Raw genomic sequence first — 16,929 nt, forward strand, 5'->3', positions numbered from 1 at the left:
TTCTAGAGCATTTTTACAACATTATACATAGGTGCTGAATACATAAAAAGCGACTGTTCAGCGACAGACAAGTCGCATCGGCTGAAAGTAGGCCAGAATGTCAGTCCATGTTGGAGCAGGTTTAGATACAGTCTAAAGTATAGATCTCAAAGTCTGTGCACAGAATTTAGCAAGGGCCTCGCACCTTCTGATGCATCAGGTAGGTGCACAATAGCATAGCCTAACCCTCTGTACTTTGGTCTATATTGATGCGGGACATAGACAGCCAGCTGATGACCAATCCATTAGTGCAATGGATGGCTGGAAGCATTTGTCTTTGCCTTTGCAATACCACAGAAGCAATGCATGGTCAATGTACAGCAATGACACACCTGTGTGAACAGCCAGGAGACCCCCCCCCCCCCCCCCCCATGTTATGTTACATAGTTACATAGTTAGTACGGTCGAAAAAAGACATATGTCCATCAAGTTCAACCAGGGAATTAAGGGGTAGGGGTGTGGCGCGATATTGGGGAAGGGATGAGATTTTATATTTCTTCATAAGCATTAATCTTATTTTGTCAATTAGGAACATTCAGCACCCACCCGCTATCAAGGCAGCTGCCTATCATGTCATGCCCTACCTGCACAGGTGTGCTGGCTACTCAAATGATCCAATTAAGGAGGCCATTTAGTCAGCAGCAGCAGAAGTCCTGTGCCTGGACGCTCCAACAGCGGCCAGACACAAGCAGAAGCAGAAGCAGCAGAAGCAGCAGCAGCACCACCTTTTGTTTTTTGGCTGCAGCAGCAGCAAGGCCCACAGGGCTGGCTAGCTGGCTAGCCAGCAAGCAGGTAGCAATGAAAGTAGGAATCTTTCTTTTTAACCCTGTAAGGGGGTGGTGCACTGTACCCGAAGATACTGCCATATCGGGTCAATGCATAGGGCGACGGAAGCAAGCTTCGAAATCGGCCCCCGTTCTCAAAAATCCATTTAATATATGGTCCCCATATAGGGGACGTATCAGATATTAAACTGATAAGAACAGATACTACACTTGATCTTAGCCAAAAGGCCGAGAAGCGATAACCGTGAAAGGGGCGGGCCCAACAAGGTGCCCTTCATGGGCACTATCACTGCTTGCTGTCAGGGAGGCTGCCAGACAATTTTCCATGCACACTCTGGGCTGGGGGGCAGTCAACCACCAGTACACACAGCAGAACCTAAACCCATACCATTATTGCTAAGCAGCAAGACAGGGGCCCATTGCACTCCCACGGGGCCTTTTTAAATGCAATCCATAACCCGGATTTGCCAGGAACCCTTCTTACTCCTCCTACTTGCATGTGACACTGGGCTTAGGATCTGCATAGGAAACACACACACAAGCACACACCTACCTTTGTTGCCTGCAGATGCCTCCTTGGCTGTCCCCAAACGGTATCAAACCAACACCCACGGGAAGCTGTAAGCATAGAGGACATGCCTGCACCCCATTGGACTTACCTGTGTGGGTTAAACCCGGGTTATTTGACAACCTATGGCGGTGATGGTTCTGCTCAGGCAGAGCAGTGCTGATGCTCCTCATAAAGCTGTCGCTGCTGTGAAGGTTCTAGGTGACATCACAAATCCCTATGGTTACATACACAACAAAGCTGGGTTGTTGTTGTTTACACTCTGCAAGGCCTGTGGAAGTGAGTGACATCATAGCACTGTAGTTCTGAGGGTTCTAGATGGATGCAACAATCTCCTGTTGCTTCTATGAAGGCCATAATAGACGACATCACCAAACAGCTCCATAGTCACATACACAGCAAAGGAGAGATGTTGTTTACACCTAGTGATGTCAGTGGTATTGAGTGACATCACAGCACAGTGCTAAGGCTCCTGGGCCTGGACACAGCAGCGGCTGCAATATCTCAACGGAGAATACGTTTATATATATGTGTGTGTGTGCGCGTATATATATATATATATATATATATATATATATATATTTCTCCGCCGAAATCACTTTTAAACCCATTTCCACCTTTTTTTCCCTTCTCTTCCTCTTACTTTTTTTTCACGTTTTTTTACGTTTTTCTCCTTTTCGCCTCTTTTCTGGGCGTATTATTCTTCTTTTTCTTCTTTTTTTTCGTCTAATGCATACCCCATCAGTGCAGCAATGCTTATTCAATACCGCCAGCAGATGGAGACACTGGGGGATAATTTTCTAAGGATTTATACTGATTTTTCCTGTCTGAATTTGTCGCACAGAAAGTTGCAGGCCAAATATGTGTGACATTTCTGCGACTTTAGCTTCTAGAGCATTTTTACAACATTATACATAGGTGCTGAATACATAAAAAGCGACTGTTCAGCGACAGACAAGTCGCATCGGCTGAAAGTAGGCCAGAATGTCAGTCCATGTTGGAGCAGGTTTAGATACAGTCTAAAGTATAGATCTCAAAGTCTGTGCACAGAATTTAGCAAGGGCCTCGCACCTTCTGATGCATCAGGTAGGTGCACAATAGCATAGCCTAACCCTCTGTACTTTGGTCTATATTGATGCGGGACATAGACAGCCAGCTGATGACCAATCCATTAGTGCAATGGATGGCTGGAAGCATTTGTCTTTGCCTTTGCAATACCACAGAAGCAATGCATGGTCAATGTACAGCAATGACACACCTGTGTGAACAGCCAGGAGACCCCCCCCCCCCCCCATGTTATGTTACATAGTTACATAGTTAGTACGGTCGAAAAAAGACATATGTCCATCAAGTTCAACCAGGGAATTAAGGGGTAGGGGTGTGGCGCGATATTGGGGAAGGGATGAGATTTTATATTTCTTCATAAGCATTAATCTTATTTTGTCAATTAGGAACATTCAGCACCCACCCGCTATCAAGGCAGCTGCCTATCATGTCATGCCCTACCTGCACAGGTGTGCTGGCTACTCAAATGATCCAATTAAGGAGGCCATTTAGTCAGCAGCAGCAGAAGTCCTGTGCCTGGACGCTCCAACAGCGGCCAGACACAAGCAGAAGCAGAAGCAGCAGAAGCAGCAGCAGCACCACCTTTTGTTTTTTGGCTGCAGCAGCAGCAAGGCCCACAGGGCTGGCTAGCTGGCTAGCCAGCAAGCAGGTAGCAATGAAAGTAGGAATCTTTCTTTTTAACCCTGTAAGGGGGTGGTGCACTGTACCCGAAGATACTGCCATATCGGGTCAATGCATAGGGCGACGGAAGCAAGCTTCGAAATCGGCCCCCGTTCTCAAAAATCCATTTAATATATGGTCCCCAGATAGGGGACGTATCAGATATTAAACTGATAAGAACAGATTTTTTTTTTTTTTTTTATCTAAAGCCGAGGAACGTGCTTTCGATTCACCCAAAGTGCAAGAAAAAGTGCAAACGTGTTACACTAAAAAAACGTGCACAAAGGATGCGGTCTATCGCAAGCCCTTCTCCGATAGGAGAGAGGCCCCCCAACAAACCTTACCCTTCGCCTCCGGACCAAAAGGTACCTGCGAGGTTCCAGGTTCGATGTCCCTTTTCGCCGAAGCTACTAGGGGACCACAAATGCTCCCGGCATCCCCCTTGGCGTTAGCCAAGGTATCTGCCCGCAGAGCCAATTACGGTAGGTACCCTGCCAAAGCAGGAGTACCCGGGGTGTTTGCAGGGAGGTGCGGAACCTAATGGCCACACACACCTCCCCTAGACCGCCAGGAGGGACACCCAGAAGGGCTACCGCATCCTGACAAATCCTGTGAACACACAACACGCAAAAAGTGACACAGTGAGACAAAAAAGAAATAAATAAGTGAATGTGTGCAGATATACTGCCCGGACATCCGGCCGGATCTATAAAAATTTCTCTGATCCTAGCCAGAAGGCCGGGAATCAAGAGGTGAGTGCCACAAGGTGAAGAGATTATGGTGCCCGTGCTTCAACTCAGTGAGCCTATTCTCCCAGTGAGTTTCGGCACCTCGGGGTCACCACTCCCCGAGGCACAAAAGTACCTCGGCTCTAGACCCTCTCAGCCTCATGGCGAGACCCGGAGGGAACAGGTCACATCGGGGCAGCCGTCGAGCTGATTCCTCAGAACCAGCCCCGGAAAGCCCTGGTACACCTGCATCCTCCATGCAGCACCCATCCCCACCAGCATGAAAACTGATAAGAACAGATACTACACTTGATCTTAGCCAAAAGGCCGAGAAGCGATAACCGTGAAAGGGGCGGGCCCAACAAGGTGCCCTTCATGGGCACTATCACTGCTTGCTGTCAGGGAGGCTGCCAGACAATTTTCCATGCACACTCTGGGCTGGGGGGCAGTCAACCACCAGTACACACAGCAGAACCTAAACCCATACCATTATTGCTAAGCAGCAAGACAGGGGCCCATTGCACTCCCACGGGGCCTTTTTAAATGCAATCCATAACCCGGATTTGCCAGGAACCCTTCTTACTCCTCCTACTTGCATGTGACACTGGGCTTAGGATCTGCATAGGAAACACACACACAAGCACACACCTACCTTTGTTGCCTGCAGATGCCTCCTTGGCTGTCCCCAAACGGTATCAAACCAACACCCACGGGAAGCTGTAAGCATAGAGGACATGCCTGCACCCCATTGGACTTACCTGTGTGGGTTAAACCCGGGTTATTTGACAACCTATGGCGGTGATGGTTCTGCTCAGGCAGAGCAGTGCTGATGCTCCTCATAAAGCTGTCGCTGCTGTGAAGGTTCTAGGTGACATCACAAATCCCTATGGTTACATACACAACAAAGCTGGGTTGTTGTTGTTTACACTCTGCAAGGCCTGTGGAAGTGAGTGACATCATAGCACTGTAGTTCTGAGGGTTCTAGATGGATGCAACAATCTCCTGTTGCTTCTATGAAGGCCATAATAGACGACATCACCAAACAGCTCCATAGTCACATACACAGCAAAGGAGAGATGTTGTTTACACCTAGTGATGTCAGTGGTATTGAGTGACATCACAGCACAGTGCTAAGGCTCCTGGGCCTGGACACAGCAGCGGCTGCAATATCTCAACGGAGAATACGTTTATATATATGTGTGTGTGTGCGCGTATATATATATATATATATATATATATATATATATATATATATATATTTCTCCGCCGAAATCACTTTTAAACCCATTTCCACCTTTTTTTCCCTTCTCTTCCTCTTACTTTTTTTTCACGTTTTTTTACGTTTTTCTCCTTTTCGCCTCTTTTCTGGGCGTATTATTCTTCTTTTTTTTCGTCTAATGCATACCCCATCAGTGCAGCAATGCTTATTCAATACCGCCAGCAGATGGAGACACTGGGGGATAATTTTCTATGGATTTATACTGATTTTTCCTGTCTGAATTTGTCGCACAGAAAGTTGCAGGCCAAATATGTGTGACATTTCTGCGACTTTAGCTTCTAGAGCATTTTTACAACATTATACATAGGTGCTGAATACATAAAAAGCGACTGTTCAGCGACAGACAAGTCGCATCGGCTGAAAGTAGGCCAGAATGTCAGTCCATGTTGGAGCAGGTTTAGATACAGTCTAAAGTATAGATCTCAAAGTCTGTGCACAGAATTTAGCAAGGGCCTCGCACCTTCTGATGCATCAGGTAGGTGCACAATAGCATAGCCTAACCCTCTGTACTTTGGTCTATATTGATGCGGGACATAGACAGCCAGCTGATGACCAATCCATTAGTGCAATGGATGGCTGGAAGCATTTGTCTTTGCCTTTGCAATACCACAGAAGCAATGCATGGTCAATGTACAGCAATGACACACCTGTGTGAACAGCCAGGAGACCCCCCCCCCCATGTTATGTTACATAGTTACATAGTTAGTACGGTCGAAAAAAGACATATGTCCATCAAGTTCAACCAGGGAATTAAGGGGTAGGGGTGTGGCGCGATATTGGGGAAGGGATGAGATTTTATATTTCTTCATAAGCATTAATCTTATTTTGTCAATTAGGAACATTCAGCACCCACCCGCTATCAAGGCAGCTGCCTATCATGTCATGCCCTACCTGCACAGGTGTGCTGGCTACTCAAATGATCCAATTAAGGAGGCCATTTAGTCAGCAGCAGCAGAAGTCCTGTGCCTGGACGCTCCAACAGCGGCCAGACACAAGCAGAAGCAGAAGCAGCAGAAGCAGCAGCAGCACCACCTTTTGTTTTTTGGCTGCAGCAGCAGCAAGGCCCACAGGGCTGGCTAGCTGGCTAGCCAGCAAGCAGGTAGCAATGAAAGTAGGAATCTTTCTTTTTAACCCTGTAAGGGGGTGGTGCACTGTACCCGAAGATACTGCCATATCGGGTCAATGCATAGGGCGACGGAAGCAAGCTTCGAAATCGGCCCCCGTTCTCAAAAATCCATTTAATATATGGTCCCCAGAAAGGGGACGTATCAGATATTAAACTGATAAGAACAGATACTACACTTGATCTTAGCCAAAAGGCCGAGAAGCGATAACCGTGAAAGGGGCGGGCCCAACAAGGTGCCCTTCATGGGCACTATCACTGCTTGCTGTCAGGGAGGCTGCCAGACAATTTTCCATGCACACTCTGGGCTGGGGGGCAGTCAACCACCAGTACACACAGCAGAACCTAAACCCATACCATTATTGCTAAGCAGCAAGACAGGGGCCCATTGCACTCCCACGGGGCCTTTTTAAATGCAATCCATAACCCGGATTTGCCAGGAACCCTTCTTACTCCTCCTACTTGCATGTGACACTGGGCTTAGGATCTGCATAGGAAACACACACACAAGCACACACCTACCTTTGTTGCCTGCAGATGCCTCCTTGGCTGTCCCCAAACGGTATCAAACCAACACCCACGGGAAGCTGTAAGCATAGAGGACATGCCTGCACCCCATTGGACTTACCTGTGTGGGTTAAACCCGGGTTATTTGACAACCTATGGCGGTGATGGTTCTGCTCAGGCAGAGCAGTGCTGATGCTCCTCATAAAGCTGTCGCTGCTGTGAAGGTTCTAGGTGACATCACAAATCCCTATGGTTACATACACAACAAAGCTGGGTTGTTGTTGTTTACACTCTGCAAGGCCTGTGGAAGTGAGTGACATCATAGCACTGTAGTTCTGAGGGTTCTAGATGGATGCAACAATCTCCTGTTGCTTCTATGAAGGCCATAATAGACGACATCACCAAACAGCTCCATAGTCACATACACAGCAAAGGAGAGATGTTGTTTACACCTAGTGATGTCAGTGGTATTGAGTGACATCACAGCACAGTGCTAAGGCTCCTGGGCCTGGACACAGCAGCGGCTGCAATATCTCAACGGAGAATACGTTTATATATATGTGTGTGTGTGCGCGTATAAATTTATATATATATATATATATATATATATATATATATATATATATATATATATTTCTCCGCCGAAATCACTTTTAAACCCATTTCCACCTTTTTCTCCCTTCTCTTCCTCTTACATTTTTTTCACGTTTTTTTACGTTTTTCTCCTTTTCGCCTCTTTTCTGGGCGTATTATTCTTCTTTTTCTTCTTTTTTTTCGTCTAATGCATACCCCATCAGTGCAGCAATGCTTATTCAATACCGCCAGCAGATGGAGACACTGGGGGATAATTTTCTAAGGATTTATACTGATTTTTCCTGTCTGAATTTGTCGCACAGAAAGTTGCAGGCCAAATATGTGTGACATTTCTGCGACTTTAGCTTCTAGAGCATTTTTACAACATTATACATAGGTGCTGAATACATAAAAAGCGACTGTTCAGCGACAGACAAGTCGCATCGGCTGAAAGTAGGCCAGAATGTCAGTCCATGTTGGAGCAGGTTTAGATACAGTCTAAAGTATAGATCTCAAAGTCTGTGCACAGAATTTAGCAAGGGCCTCGCACCTTCTGATGCATCAGGTAGGTGCACAATAGCATAGCCTAACCCTCTGTACTTTGGTCTATATTGATGCGGGACATAGACAGCCAGCTGATGACCAATCCATTAGTGCAATGGATGGCTGGAAGCATTTGTCTTTGCCTTTGCAATACCACAGAAGCAATGCATGGTCAATGTACAGCAATGACACACCTGTGTGAACAGCCAGGAGACCCCCCCCCTCCCCCCCCCATGTTATGTTACATAGTTACATAGTTAGTACGGTCGAAAAAAGACATATGTCCATCAAGTTCAACCAGGGAATTAAGGGGTAGGGGTGTGGCGCGATATTGGGGAAGGGATGAGATTTTATATTTCTTCATAAGCATTAATCTTATTTTGTCAATTAGGAACATTCAGCACCCACCCGCTATCAAGGCAGCTGCCTATCATGTCATGCCCTACCTGCACAGGTGTGCTGGCTACTCAAATGATCCAATTAAGGAGGCCATTTAGTCAGCAGCAGCAGAAGTCCTGTGCCTGGACGCTCCAACAGCGGCCAGACACAAGCAGAAGCAGAAGCAGCAGAAGCAGCAGCAGCACCACCTTTTGTTTTTTGGCTGCAGCAGCAGCAAGGCCCACAGGGCTGGCTAGCTGGCTAGCCAGCAAGCAGGTAGCAATGAAAGTAGGAATCTTTCTTTTTAACCCTGTAAGGGGGTGGTGCACTGTACCCGAAGATACTGCCATATCGGGTCAATGCATAGGGCGACGGAAGCAAGCTTCGAAATCGGCCCCCGTTCTCAAAAATCCATTTAATATATGGTCCCCAGATAGGGGACGTATCAGATATTAAACTGATAAGAACAGATACTACACTTGATCTTAGCCAAAAGGCCGAGAAGCGATAACCGTGAAAGGGGCGGGCCCAACAAGGTGCCCTTCATGGGCACTATCACTGCTTGCTGTCAGGGAGGCTGCCAGACAATTTTCCATGCACACTCTGGGCTGGGGGGCAGTCAACCACCAGTACACACAGCAGAACCTAAACCCATACCATTATTGCTAAGCAGCAAGACAGGGGCCCATTGCACTCCCACGGGGCCTTTTTAAATGCAATCCATAACCCGGATTTGCCAGGAACCCTTCTTACTCCTCCTACTTGCATGTGACACTGGGCTTAGGATCTGCATAGGAAACACACACACAAGCACACACCTACCTTTGTTGCCTGCAGATGCCTCCTTGGCTGTCCCCAAACGGTATCAAACCAACACCCACGGGAAGCTGTAAGCATAGAGGACATGCCTGCACCCCATTGGACTTACCTGTGTGGGTTAAACCCGGGTTATTTGACAACCTATGGCGGTGATGGTTCTGCTCAGGCAGAGCAGTGCTGATGCTCCTCATAAAGCTGTCGCTGCTGTGAAGGTTCTAGGTGACATCACAAATCCCTATGGTTACATACACAACAAAGCTGGGTTGTTGTTGTTTACACTCTGCAAGGCCTGTGGAAGTGAGTGACATCATAGCACTGTAGTTCTGAGGGTTCTAGATGGATGCAACAATCTCCTGTTGCTTCTATGAAGGCCATAATAGACGACATCACCAAACAGCTCCATAGTCACATACACAGCAAAGGAGAGATGTTGTTTACACCTAGTGATGTCAGTGGTATTGAGTGACATCACAGCACAGTGCTAAGGCTCCTGGGCCTGGACACAGCAGCGGCTGCAATATCTCAACGGAGAATACGTTTATATATATGTGTGTGTGTGCGCGTATATATATATATATATATATATATATATATATATATATATATATTTCTCCGCCGAAATCACTTTTAAACCCATTTCCACCTTTTTTTCCCTTCTCTTCCTCTTACTTTTTTTTCAAGTTTTTTTACGTTTTTCTCCTTTTCGCCTCTTTTCTGGGCGTATTATTCTTCTTTTTCTTCTTTTTTTTCGTCTAATGCATACCCCATCAGTGCAGCAATGCTTATTCAATACCGCCAGCAGATGGAGACACTGGGGGATAATTTTCTAAGGATTTATACTGATTTTTCCTGTCTGAATTTGTCGCACAGAAAGTTGCAGGCCAAATATGTGTGACATTTCTGCGACTTTAGCTTCTAGAGCATTTTTACAACATTATACATAGGTGCTGAATACATAAAAAGCGACTGTTCAGCGACAGACAAGTCGCATCGGCTGAAAGTAGGCCAGAATGTCAGTCCATGTTGGAGCAGGTTTAGATACAGTCTAAAGTATAGATCTCAAAGTCTGTGCACAGAATTTAGCAAGGGCCTCGCACCTTCTGATGCATCAGGTAGGTGCACAATAGCATAGCCTAACCCTCTGTACTTTGGTCTATATTGATGCGGGACATAGACAGCCAGCTGATGACCAATCCATTAGTGCAATGGATGGCTGGAAGCATTTGTCTTTGCCTTTGCAATACCACAGAAGCAATGCATGGTCAATGTACAGCAATGACACACCTGTGTGAACAGCCAGGAGACCCCCCCCCCATGTTATGTTACATAGTTACATAGTTAGTACGGTCGAAAAAAGACATATGTCCATCAAGTTCAACCAGGGAATTAAGGGGTAGGGGTGTGGCGCGATATTGGGGAAGGGATGAGATTTTATATTTCTTCATAAGCATTAATCTTATTTTGTCAATTAGGAACATTCAGCACCCACCCGCTATCAAGGCAGCTGCCTATCATGTCATGCCCTACCTGCACAGGTGTGCTGGCTACTCAAATGATCCAATTAAGGAGGCCATTTAGTCAGCAGCAGCAGAAGTCCTGTGCCTGGACGCTCCAACAGCGGCCAGACACAAGCAGAAGCAGAAGCAGCAGAAGCAGCAGCAGCACCACCTTTTGTTTTTTGGCTGCAGCAGCAGCAAGGCCCACAGGGCTGGCTAGCTGGCTAGCCAGCAAGCAGGTAGCAATGAAAGTAGGAATCTTTCTTTTTAACCCTGTAAGGGGGTGGTGCACTGTACCCGAAGATACTGCCATATCGGGTCAATGCATAGGGCGACGGAAGCAAGCTTCGAAATCGGCCCCCGTTCTCAAAAATCCATTTAATATATGGTCCCCAGATAGGGGACGTATCAGATATTAAACTGATAAGAACAGATACTACACTTGATCTTAGCCAAAAGGCCGAGAAGCGATAACCGTGAAAGGGGCGGGCCCAACAAGGTGCCCTTCATGGGCACTATCACTGCTTGCTGTCAGGGAGGCTGCCAGACAATTTTCCATGCACACTCTGGGCTGGGGGGCAGTCAACCACCAGTACACACAGCAGAACCTAAACCCATACCATTATTGCTAAGCAGCAAGACAGGGGCCCATTGCACTCCCACGGGGCCTTTTTAAATGCAATCCATAACCCGGATTTGCCAGGAACCCTTCTTACTCCTCCTACTTGCATGTGACACCGGGCTTAGGATCTGCATAGGAAACACACACACAAGCACACACCTACCTTTGTTGCCTGCAGATGCCTCCTTGGCTGTCCCCAAACGGTATCAAACCAACACCCACGGGAAGCTGTAAGCATAGAGGACATGCCTGCACCCCATTGGACTTACCTGTGTGGGTTAAACCCGGGTTATTTGACAACCTATGGCGGTGATGGTTCTGCTCAGGCAGAGCAGTGCTGATGCTCCTCATAAAGCTGTCGCTGCTGTGAAGGTTCTAGGTGACATCACAAATCCCTATGGTTACATACACAACAAAGCTGGGTTGTTGTTGTTTACAGTCTGCAAGGCCTGTGGAAGTGAGTGACATCATAGCACTGTAGTTCTGAGGGTTCTAGATGGATGCAACAATCTCCTGTTGCTTCTATGAAGGCCATAATAGACGACATCACCAAACAGCTCCATAGTCACATACACAGCAAAGGAGAGATGTTGTTTACACCTAGTGATGTCAGTGGTATTGAGTGACATCACAGCACAGTGCTAAGGCTCCTGGGCCTGGACACAGCAGCGGCTGCAATATCTCAACGGAGAATACGTTTATATATATGTGTGTGTGTGCGCGTATATATATATATATATATATATATATATATATATATATATATATATATATTTCTCCGCCGAAATCACTTTTAAACCCATTTCCACCTTTTTTTCCCTTCTCTTCCTCTTACTTTTTTTTCACGTTTTTTTACGTTTTTCTCCTTTTCGCCTCTTTTCTGGGCGTATTATTCTTCTTTTTCTTCTTTTTTTTCGTCTAATGCATACCCCATCAGTGCAGCAATGCTTATTCAATACCGCCAGCAGATGGAGACACTGGGGGATAATTTTCTAAGGATTTATACTGATTTTTCCTGTCTGAATTTGTCGCACAGAAAGTTGCAGGCCAAATATGTGTGACATTTCTGCGACTTTAGCTTCTAGAGCATTTTTACAACATTATACATAGGTGCTGAATACATAAAAAGCGACTGTTCAGCGACAGACAAGTCGCATCGGCTGAAAGTAGGCCAGAATGTCAGTCCATGTTGGAGCAGGTTTAGATACAGTCTAAAGTATAGATCTCAAAGTCTGTGCACAGAATTTAGCAAGGGCCTCGCACCTTCTGATGCATCAGGTAGGTGCACAATAGCATAGCCTAACCCTCTGTACTTTGGTCTATATTGATGCGGGACATAGACAGCCAGCTGATGACCAATCCATTAGTGCAATGGATGGCTGGAAGCATTTGTCTTTGCCTTTGCAATACCACAGAAGCAATGCATGGTCAATGTACAGCAATGACACACCTGTGTGAACAGCCAGGAGACCCCCCCCCCCCCATGTTATGTTACATAGTTACATAGTTAGTACGGTCGAAAAAAGACATATGTCCATCAAGTTCAACCAGGGAATTAAGGGGTAGGGGTGTGGCGCGATATTGGGGAAGGGATGAGATTTTATATTTCTTTATAAGCATTAATCTTATTTTGTCAATTAGGAACATTCAGCACCCACCCGCTATCAAGGCAGCTGCCTATCATGTCATGCCCTACCTGCACAGGTGTGCTGGCTACTCAAATGATCCAATTAAGGAGGCCATTTAGTCAGCAGCAGCAGAAGTCCTGTGCCTGGACGCTCCAACAGCGGCCAGACACAAGCAGAAGCAGAAGCAGCAGAAGCAGCAGCAGCACCACCTTTTGTTTTTTGGCTGCAGCAGCAGCAAGGCCCACAGGGCTGGCTAGCTGGCTAGCCAGCAAGCAGGTAGCAATGAAAGTAGGAATCTTTCTTTTTAACCCTGTAAGGGGGTGGTGCACTGTACCCGAAGATACTGCCATATCGGGTCAATGCATAGGGCGACGGAAGCAAGCTTCGAAATCGGCCCCCGTTCTCAAAAATCCATTTAATATATGGTCCCCAGATAGGGGACGTATCAGATATTAAACTGATAAGAACAGATACTACACTTGATCTTAGCCAAAAGGCCGAGAAGCGATAACCGTGAAAGGGGCGGGCCCAACAAGGTGCCCTTCATGGGCACTATCACTGCTTGCTGTCAGGGAGGCTGCCAGACAATTTTCCATGCACACTCTGGGCTGGGGGGCAGTCAACCACCAGTACACACAGCAGAACCTAAACCCATACCATTATTGCTAAGCAGCAAGACAGGGGCCCATTGCACTCCCACGGGGCCTTTTTAAATGCAATCCATAACCCGGATTTGCCAGGAACCCTTCTTACTCCTCCTACTTGCATGTGACACCGGGCTTAGGATCTGCATAGGAAACACACACACAAGCACACACCTACCTTTGTTGCCTGCAGATGCCTCCTTGGCTGTCCCCAAACGGTATCAAACCAACACCCACGGGAAGCTGTAAGCATAGAGGACATGCCTGCACCCCATTGGACTTACCTGTGTGGGTTAAACCCGGGTTATTTGACAACCTATGGCGGTGATGGTTCTGCTCAGGCAGAGCAGTGCTGATGCTCCTCATAAAGCTGTCGCTGCTGTGAAGGTTCTAGGTGACATCACAAATCCCTATGGTTACATACACAACAAAGCTGGGTTGTTGTTGTTTACAGTCTGCAAGGCCTGTGGAAGTGAGTGACATCATAGCACTGTAGTTCTGAGGGTTCTAGATGGATGCAACAATCTCCTGTTGCTTCTATGAAGGCCATAATAGACGACATCACCAAACAGCTCCATAGTCACATACACAGCAAAGGAGAGATGTTGTTTACACCTAGTGATGTCAGTGGTATTGAGTGACATCACAGCACAGTGCTAAGGCTCCTGGGCCTGGACACAGCAGCGGCTGCAATATCTCAACGGAGAATACGTTTATATATATGTGTGTGTGTGCGCGTATATATATATATATATATATATATATATATATATATATATATATATATTTCTCCGCCGAAATCACTTTTAAACCCATTTCCACCTTTTTTTCCCTTCTCTTCCTCTTACCTTTTTTTTCACGTTTTTTTACGTTTTTCTCCTTTTCGCCTCTTTTCTGGGCGTATTATTCTTCTTTTTCTTCTTTTTTTTCGTCTAATGCATACCCCATCAGTGCAGCAATGCTTATTCAATACCGCCAGCAGATGGAGACACTGGGGGATAATTTTCTAAGGATTTATACTGATTTTTCCTGTCTGAATTTGTCGCACAGAAAGTTGCAGGCCAAATATGTGTGACATTTCTGCGACTTTAGCTTCTAGAGCATTTTTACAACATTATACATAGGTGCTGAATACATAAAAAGCGACTGTTCAGCGACAGACAAGTCGCATCGGCTGAAAGTAGGCCAGAATGTCAGTCCATGTTGGAGCAGGTTTAGATACAGTCTAAAGTATAGATCTCAAAGTCTGTGCACAGAATTTAGCAAGGGCCTCGCACCTTCTGATGCATCAGGTAGGTGCACAATAGCATAGCCTAACCCTCTGTACTTTGGTCTATATTGATGCGGGACATAGACAGCCAGCTGATGACCAATCCATTAGTGCAATGGATGGCTGGAAGCATTTGTCTTTGCCTTTGCAATACCACAGAAGCAATGCATGGTCAATGTACAGCAATGACACACCTGTGTGAACAGCCAGGAGACCCCCCCCCCCCCCATGTTATGTTACATAGTTACATAGTTAGTACGGTCGAAAAAAGACATATGTCCATCAAGTTCAACCAGGGAATTAAGGGGTAGGGGTGTGGCGCGATATTGGGGAAGGGATGAGATTTTATATTTCTTCATAAGCATTAATCTTATTTTGTCAATTAGGAACATTCAGCACCCACCCGCTATCAAGGCAGCTGCCTATCATGTCATGCCCTACCTGCACAGGTGTGCTGGCTACTCAAATGATCCAATTAAGGAGGCCATTTAGTCAGCAGCAGCAGAAGTCCTGTGCCTGGACGCTCCAACAGCGGCCAGACACAAGCAGAAGCAGAAGCAGCAGAAGCAGCAGCAGCACCACCTTTTGTTTTTTGGCTGCAGCAGCAGCAAGGCCAACAGGGCTGGCTAGCTGGCTAGCCAGCAAGCAGGTAGCAATGAAAGTAGGAATCTTTCTTTTTAACCCTGTAAGGGGGTGGTGCACTGTACCCGAAGATACTGCCATATCGGGTCAATGCATAGGGCGACGGAAGCAAGCTTCGAAATCGGCCCCCGTTCTCAAAAATCCATTTAATATATGGTCCCCAGATAGGGGACGTATCAGATATTAAACTGATAAGAACAGATTTTTTTTTTTTTTTTTTCCTCAGTTACAGACTATTGTTCAAGCGATCATCAGGTCACCTACCAAAACTCATCACTTCTAAACAAAGTCTGAAAAAACATCATGCGGAAAAATATCTCAATAAGAAAACTATAAGAGAAGCACAAATTCAAAACCTTGATCAGGATACTTACAACTTTCTCCATTCCTTGTATCTCCAAATCTTTTCAGCCTCTTCCTCTCCCATTCTCTTCTTGTCAAATAGAAAAATAATAAACAACCTTCCAAAAAAAAGTCTCTTCAACTCCCTTGGAGAAATACACACATTTTTAAAAACAAGCAGGTTTCTAGAATCCCATAAAACTTCTTTAAAAACAGAAAATACAATCCAGCTTTCACGTGTGTCCTCTCTCCTGCTAAAATCCTGACCAATAAAAATCTTCTCAAAATTAAAATCAACATATCCCGTGATTGCAGAAAAAAACCTCTGTAGAAGCATAAAAAATTCTCTTGCATAAAAACAGTTCCAAAATAAGTGCACTGTATCCTCCCTGCCTCCACAACCCTCTCTTGGACATTTCTCGCTCACTCTTATTCCTCGTCCATTCAGGAAAGCTCTGGTTGGGAGGCAGCCATGAAAAGTCATCCAGTTTACATCTCTCTGTCTATTGGATAATCCTCTAACATTAAAAAGATTCCAGATCTTCACAGACTGAGCAGTAGTGCAGAATGGTACTTCATATAATCTCTCATTTTTTCTTATTTCATTTTCAATTTTCTTTTTCTCAGGTTTTCCCAGGGAACTCAAACCAAATTGATCACTGAAAGATCTGAGAACCACATAGAAGGTAGGTATAACTTGCGCTATTGGTCTCCTCAGATCCTTCTCACACCAGCCCCATTTGGAAAACAACCATCCTGCCAAATACCTGCTCATGTCTGCCACCCAATTATTGCACTGAGACACTTTATAAATTAAAAGAAAGTAATGAGTCTTTAAAAACAGATTAATATCCGGGAAATTATATCCGCCTTTCTTCACGCTCTTCATCACTTCCTCCCTCTTCATCTTTTCCATCTTTGAACCCCAGAAAAAAATAAACAACTTCCTTGTCATCCTTCTGGTCCATAATTTGCCGGGTGGGAAAACCATTGCAGTATATAATAGTAGTGGCAAAATTACTGCCTTTAAAATCAGAACTTTACCTTTAAGGGACAAGTTTCTCAATTTCCAAAAAGATAATTTCTTCTCTATCTTCTCCTCCAACTTCTCATAACTTTTCCCTCCTTTTAGATTTTTTTCAAAAACAACCCCTAACACTTCAATATCTTCCTTCTCATCCACGCCATCCACCACCACTTTTCCTTGCTTTCCAAAAT

At 45.7% G+C, this 16,929-nt stretch overlaps 7 non-coding genes and 1 pseudogene across 7 annotated transcripts; all 8 read right to left on the reverse strand.

The window, feature by feature from the left end:
* Positions 1–873: 873 nt before the first annotated feature.
* LOC130325456 (U2 spliceosomal RNA) lies at positions 874–1,064 on the reverse strand. Its single transcript, XR_008870276.1, has one exon. It is a non-coding gene; the product is annotated as a U2 spliceosomal RNA (small nuclear RNA).
* A 2,084-nt stretch (positions 1,065–3,148) lies between these two features.
* Positions 3,149–3,331, reverse strand: LOC130325505 (U2 spliceosomal RNA). Its single transcript, XR_008870312.1, has one exon. It is a non-coding gene; the product is annotated as a U2 spliceosomal RNA (small nuclear RNA).
* Positions 3,332–4,024: 693 nt separating this feature from the next.
* Positions 4,025–4,184, reverse strand: LOC130325521 (U2 spliceosomal RNA; annotated as a pseudogene).
* A 2,081-nt stretch (positions 4,185–6,265) lies between these two features.
* Positions 6,266–6,456, reverse strand: LOC130325463 (U2 spliceosomal RNA). Its single transcript, XR_008870282.1, has one exon. It is a non-coding gene; the product is annotated as a U2 spliceosomal RNA (small nuclear RNA).
* Positions 6,457–8,566: 2,110 nt separating this feature from the next.
* Positions 8,567–8,757, reverse strand: LOC130325553 (U2 spliceosomal RNA). The gene has a single exon (XR_008870349.1). It is a non-coding gene; the product is annotated as a U2 spliceosomal RNA (small nuclear RNA).
* Positions 8,758–10,844: 2,087 nt separating this feature from the next.
* On the reverse strand, positions 10,845–11,035 carry LOC130325554 (U2 spliceosomal RNA). The gene has a single exon (XR_008870350.1). It is a non-coding gene; the product is annotated as a U2 spliceosomal RNA (small nuclear RNA).
* Positions 11,036–13,131: 2,096 nt separating this feature from the next.
* LOC130325556 (U2 spliceosomal RNA) lies at positions 13,132–13,322 on the reverse strand. The gene has a single exon (XR_008870352.1). It is a non-coding gene; the product is annotated as a U2 spliceosomal RNA (small nuclear RNA).
* Positions 13,323–15,418: 2,096 nt separating this feature from the next.
* LOC130325501 (U2 spliceosomal RNA) lies at positions 15,419–15,618 on the reverse strand. Its single transcript, XR_008870311.1, has one exon. It is a non-coding gene; the product is annotated as a U2 spliceosomal RNA (small nuclear RNA).
* Between the last annotated feature and the right edge of the window lie 1,311 nt (positions 15,619–16,929).

The sequence above is a fragment of the Hyla sarda genome, unplaced genomic scaffold, assembly GCF_029499605.1.
Source record: "Hyla sarda isolate aHylSar1 unplaced genomic scaffold, aHylSar1.hap1 scaffold_272, whole genome shotgun sequence".
Classification (NCBI taxonomy): Eukaryota; Metazoa; Chordata; class Amphibia; order Anura; family Hylidae; genus Hyla; species Hyla sarda.